Source organism: Rhincodon typus, chromosome 7, assembly GCF_021869965.1.
Source record: "Rhincodon typus isolate 14 chromosome 7, sRhiTyp1.1, whole genome shotgun sequence".
Classification (NCBI taxonomy): Eukaryota; Metazoa; Chordata; class Chondrichthyes; order Orectolobiformes; family Rhincodontidae; genus Rhincodon; species Rhincodon typus.
The window spans coordinates 91,617,985-91,624,303 of NC_063338.1; the positions used below are offsets into that span (position 1 = coordinate 91,617,985).

General features: G+C 45.0%; 1 pseudogene; it reads left to right on the forward strand.

Moving 5' to 3' along the window:
- Positions 1 to 545: 545 nt before the first annotated feature.
- Positions 546 to 6,319, forward strand: part of LOC109918791 — a 12,285-nt pseudogene continuing 6,511 nt past the window's right edge.

A 6,319-nucleotide genomic window follows, 5' to 3' on the forward strand; every position in this document is an offset into this window, starting at 1 on the left:
CTAGTTCTTATATTTTATGTTCTCCAGGTAACTAAGGAAGAGTAATAAATGCTGTTTCAGCCAGCGAAGCCCACATCCTATGAAAGAATTTGTAAAAGAAGTTGACTCGCATGTTTGCTTTATCTTGTCATATCATCTTTCTAGTTTCATTGAAATTGTAATAAAGCATGGATGAGGGTTTCAGTAGCAGATGAGCTGCGGCAGAGCTGGGTTGCTGGTGGAGAGTCAGCCACTGTTGGGGAAGGAGGGAGAGGGGAGAGATGGTAAGAATGAAAGGAGTGGGGGCTGGGCAGGGAGGAAGAAAATATAACATAAAGATATATAACAGTACAGCCATCTAAACTTTCAATAATGAAACTCTGTCAGACCAAATAGGCAAATAAAGAGATCAATGGAATAGAAATGTCAATTCTGGATTGAGAAAGCTCCCAAGGCATTTGCTTTTCAAGTTAAGAGTTTGACTGATGAGTCTTTTCCTCTACAGAGTCATAGACGTCATAATATCCCAAGGAGAACATTAATCATCATTAGTGTTCTCATTAGACATGGCAGTAGAGCAACAAATTGTTCCGTGTGAGCAATTACACACTGGGTGAGCTCTGTTGGGCATCTGCAGGACCTTTTCCAGTCCTACTCTGGATGGAGGGAGTGAACAGATGAGAAAACATTCCATTTTCCTCCCACTTCTCGGCTTGAACTGCTTATAGCGAGTTTCGTGGTTGCTTAGAGTAAATGATGACATTGTGTCTTTCATGCTCACAGTCCAAGAGATTTCAAAGTTCATACTTTGCTGCAGGAACTGCGGTTAATAAAGGTGGCAGTTTGGTGTCAGTGGGTCAGTGGGTAGCACACATCCTGAAGAATCAGACGGTAATGGGTTCGAGATCTCTCGTCATACCCAGTGGCCTGTTGTCATCTTAGCATTTGCAGTATTGAAACAGGCTTTTATAGAACAACTCGTCTATCTCAGTGTTAATGCTTCACATGAACATCCTCTTTGCCTTATGTCACCACAACAGTCCTTTCTTCCTTACCTTATTACCTTACCCTTACCTTCCCACATGGGCGGCACAGTGGCTGAGTGGTTAGCACTGCTGCCTCACAGCACTGGGAACCCGGGTTCAATTCTACTGTTGGGTGACTGACTGTGTGGAGTTTGCAAATTCTCCCTGTGTTTGCGTGGGTTTCCTCCGGGTGCTCCGGTTTCCTGCCACAGTCCAAAGATGTGCAGGCTAGGTGGATTGGCAATGCTAAATTGCCCATAGTGTTCAGGGATGGGCAGGCTTAGATGGGTTAGACAAGGGCGATGCAGGGGTAGGGAAGTGGGTCTGGGTGGGATGCTCTTCAGAGGGGTTGGTGTGGACTTGTTGGGCTGAAGGGCCTGTTTCCACACTGTAGGGATTCTATGACACTTTGGTGTTATACTGAGAGAATGCTATGCTGTCTCTTTGCTGTGATGCTCAATGAAGATCAAAGTTCTCCCCAGTAATAAAAGCAGAGAATTTCTGGAGAAACAAAGCTAACATTAACCAATGACTCTTCTGCAAAACCTCGAAGAAAAGGTCTATCATATTCAAAATGGTAACTGTTTCTCTCTCTGCAAATGCTGCCAGGTCTGGTGAGTTTCTCCAGGAATTTCTGGGCATGTTTCAGATCTTCAGCACACACAGTTCTTTGTTTTATTCACACATAACAAATTCTGTTAAGGTTCCATGGATTCCAGCAGGATTGGTTTGGGGACAACAAAGGAAGTTTGATCCCAAGTATGCAACAAAGCACAGAGATCATGAAAGGTGCTACACCAATGGAAGTCTTTATTTCTTTCTAACCTGTGATTGCTGACTGAAATATGGCGAGATACCATCTTTCACTGGTGCTCCCTTCACGAATTTATGACTTGATCAAATTGTGTCATCGTTGTTATTGCTGGCAAATTGAGTATCATTTGGATAACTCTGGACTCATAAACATCCATTAGAACTGCTGAGTCCCACAGCTCCCTTGTACCCACTTAACACAAAGTACCACACAATCCAATATAAATTTGAAATTGTACATTAGAAAGGTGAATGGGCATAAGGGAGCTGTTACCTTGCTTTCATTCCGTGTTTTATATAAATACTGTGAAACCATTGCAGGTCTGCCCTCTCTGTTCATAATTTGGTGGTTCAGCAGTTAGCACTGCTGCCTCACAGCACCAGGGACCTGGGTTCAATTCCACCCTCGGGCAACTATCTGTGTGAAGTTTGCACATTCACCGTGTGTCTGCATGGGTTTCCTCTGGGTGCTCTGGTTTCCTCCCACAGTCTGTGGATTGGCCATGCTAAATTGTCCGTAGTGAGCAGGCTGGGTGGATTAACCATGGGAAATGCAAGGCTACAGGGAGAGAGTAGGGTTTGAGTCTGGGTGGGATGCTCTTTGGAGGATTGGTGTGGACTTGATGGGCTGAATGGGCTGCTTCCATACTGTAGGGATTCTATGAAGTCCTTCCGTTTGATTATTGCTTTGTGGCAGGGTATCTGCTCCTTGCATCTTTGTTAAAAGGTGTGTTTGCTGTCTCCTACATCCTCAGTGGGTATATGGACTGATTTTAGACAAAGCAGACTTTATTGCATGTTTAAAAAGTAATTAACCAGAGTAAGTACTGCTACGTTTATGTATCAATTCAAGCTTACTCTCAGTTTCGTCTGCAGGACTCCCATTGGTTTAGGAAATATTTAAGGTTGGTTGGTGTATAGCAGCTTTTAAAGATGGTGTGGACTCAAGAGATGCTGGTTTTGGGGGGATATCAGTTGAGTTTTTTTTCAGGAACCCCCTTACTCCCCAAAACCCATCCACCATCTATGAGGCACAAGTCAGGAGTGTGATGGAATACTCCTCCCTTGCCTGGATGGGTACAGCCCCAACAACACTCAGGAAACTTAACACCATCTAGGACAAAGCAGCCCACTTGATTGGCACCACTTATTTCAGGAACAGCACATTGTAAACTGGCAATGGAACAGAGTGTGTCAGATACATCAGGGGTGGGGTAGGTTGTTAACGACTTCTCAGATACTGAAGCAGTCCATATCCAAATGCAGCAAGAGCAGGATAATATCCAGGCTTGGGCTGACAGCATGACAAGTTACATTTGCACCACACAAATGCCAGGCAATGATCATCCGCAATAAGAGACAATCTAATCACCCCACTTTGACATTCAGTGGTGTTACCATCACTGAATCCTCCTCCTATCAACATCCTGTGGGAGTTATCATTGATCAGAGACTCAACTTGACCTGCCACATAAATACAGTGACTACAAGAGCAGGTCAGAGTTTAGGTATACTACAGCTGGTAACTCACCTCCTGACTCCCCAGAACCTGTCAATTGTCTACAAGGCACTAGTCAGGAGTGTGATGGAATACTCCCCACTTGCCTGGATGGGTGCAGCTCCAACAACACTCAAGGAGCTTGACACCATCCAGGACAAAGCAGCAAGTTGATTGGCACCACATCCACAGGCGTCTACTAACTCAAGTACCTCAGAGTGACGATAACCGGAAACCTGTCCAGGACTTCCCACGTAGATGCGACAGTCAAGAAGGCACAACAACGCCCCTTCTTCTTCAGGCGGCTTAGGAAATTTAACATGTCCATAAGGTCACCTCACCAACTTCTACAGATGCACCATTGAAAGCATACTGTACCGATGCATAACGGCCTGGTACGGCAACTGCTCTGCCCAGGACCGTAAGAAACTACAGAAGGTGGTGTGCACAGCCCAGACCATCACAGAAGCCAACCTCCCATCCATGGGCTCCGTTTACACGGCTCGCTGCTGCAGAGACGCTGCCAACAAAATCAAAGACCCATCGCACCCTGGTAATGATCTCCTACAACCTCTTCTGTCAGGCAGAAGATACAGAATCCTGAACACACGCACCACAGGTTCAGGAACAGCTTCTTCCCGGCCGTTATCAGACTGATGAGTGGACTCTCTTGTGTCAAAGAATAATTGATCTTGCTAACGTTGATCTTGCCTAGCACACCCCCTGTGCAATGTAACCTGCATGCGTCTGTCTAAGTCTTTTTCTTCTGTACATCCGTTGCTTACTCTGATCTACCTTTACCGCTTGTAAACAAAGCTTTTCACTGTATTTCGGTACACATGACAATAAATCAATCAATCAAGCGATCAATCCAAGACCAACACTCAGTAGCAGCAGTGTGTATTATCTATAAGATGCGCTGCAGAAATTCACTAAAGATCCTCAGACAGCACCTTCCAAACTCACAACCACTTCCATCTAGACGGACAAAGGCAGAAGATACTTGCAAGTTCCCCTCTAGGCCATATACCATCCTGACTTGGTGAGTATTCGATCACAGTCCTGACTTGTTAATTCACTGGGTCAAAATCCTGGAACTCCCTCCCTAAGGACCTTGTTTGTCAACCTACAGCAGGAGGACTGCAACGGTTCAAGAAGGCAGCTCACCACCACCTTCTCAAGGGCAAATAGGGATGGGCAAGAAATGTGGTCAGCCAACAATGCCCACAGCCCATATGTGAACAAAAATAAAGTTCTGTTGCCCTCTATAGATGCTTCCTGACCTGCTGAGCTTTTCCAGCACTTATTTTTGTTGCCCTGGGGCTGCGGGAATGGGTACCAGCTGTCTGTTTTATTCCCTTCCTTTCCCTCACATGTCTGAATCACACTACACCTTCTGTAGGCATTTCTCATATCCCTACTCTGTTCAGAGGCAGTGGAGATTTTAATTTGGCACAGTTATACAAAACAGCTCTGAACCCAAAACAAATTGTCTATGTTAAATCAAGCCTCAGATAGGTTTCTTTCAAGCTACTTGCACCAGAGACTAGCACTGTGGGGCTGGTGGAGTGGGCTGTGTACTGTTATCTTACATATGAATCACTTTTGAATCAGACACTGCTCCTTCACGTTTGGCAGGTGTTCCGAAATGTTCACTCAGTTGGAGTTAAAGAGGAGGACGATTTGTGAGGTGATTTTCCTGACATTGTGACTGGTTTTGTGGCTCATAACTAGGGCTTAGTATACTCATCTCTCTGACTTAGAGGGTTTGTGGCTTCAGATCCCACTCCAGGGAGTTTGAGCCCAAATTCTCCTGTAGACAGGAGGGGCTGTTTAGATAAACTGGCAGAGTGCAGAAAGAAACCACTCAGTCTTTCCTTTTGAAACTTTAAGGGGCTTGACAGGGTAAATGCTGAGAGGATGTTTCCCCTCATGGGAGAGTCTGGGACCAGAGGATGCAGTCTCAGATTAAAGGGAATCCAGTTTAAGAATGTAATGAGGAGGAATTTCTTCCCTCAGAGGATCGGGAGTCTTTCAAACCCCTTGACACAGAGAGCTGTGGGGGCCTTATGTATATTTAAGGCTGAGATAGACAGTTTCATGCTGGAAAAGCCCAGCAGGTCTGGCAGCATCTGTGGACAGAAATCCGAGTTAACATCTTGGGCTGAGTTCTGAGCCCTTGGTTTCTGAGGAAGGGTCACTCGACCTGAAATGTTATTCTGATTTCTCTCCATGGATGCTGCCAGACCTGCTGAGCTTTTCCAGCAACTTCTGCTTTCGTCTCTGAATTACAGTATCCGCAGTCCTTTCGCTTTTTGTAGACAGATTCTTGATCAGTCGGGGAAAGGGCAGGAAAGTGGATGTGAGGAATGTTGGATCAGCCATGATCCTATTGAACAGCAGAACAAGTTTGAGTGGCTGAACAGTCTTAAGATTTAACCTCAAGCGAACACTTTTCAAACTCCTGCCTTTTCCCTGTATCCCTTAAATTGTTTCCCTTTGAGTGTTGATTTAATCCCATTTTGAAAGGCACAATTAAATGTGCCTCCATATTGTCCCAGAGAGATACAGCCCTTCAGATCTGAACTATTCCTCTCTGTGTAAAATCAACCTTCCTCTGATTGTTTCTTTCTCACTAATCACCTTAAATCTATGCCTTCTGGTTCTCAACTCCTCTGTCACTGGGGAAACCTCTTTTATATTAATTGCCAGAATGATCATATGCATCACTATCAAATTTTTTCAGAACCTTCTCTGGTCCAGGGAGAACGACTCCAATGTCTCCAATGTACCTTTGTAAATGAAGTCCCTCAGGTTCTGAGGAACGTTCTAGTAAATCTCTACAGCAGACCCAATGTTCTAAAGTGCAGTACAATATGTCCACCTGAAAGTACAGCCAAGCCTTAACGTCACATCTACAAGGGAGGTCCACACAACAGCGCAGCATTCTCTCCCCAGGGCCCTAAAACATTGAGTGTACAAGTCCTGAGATAACAAGTTGTAG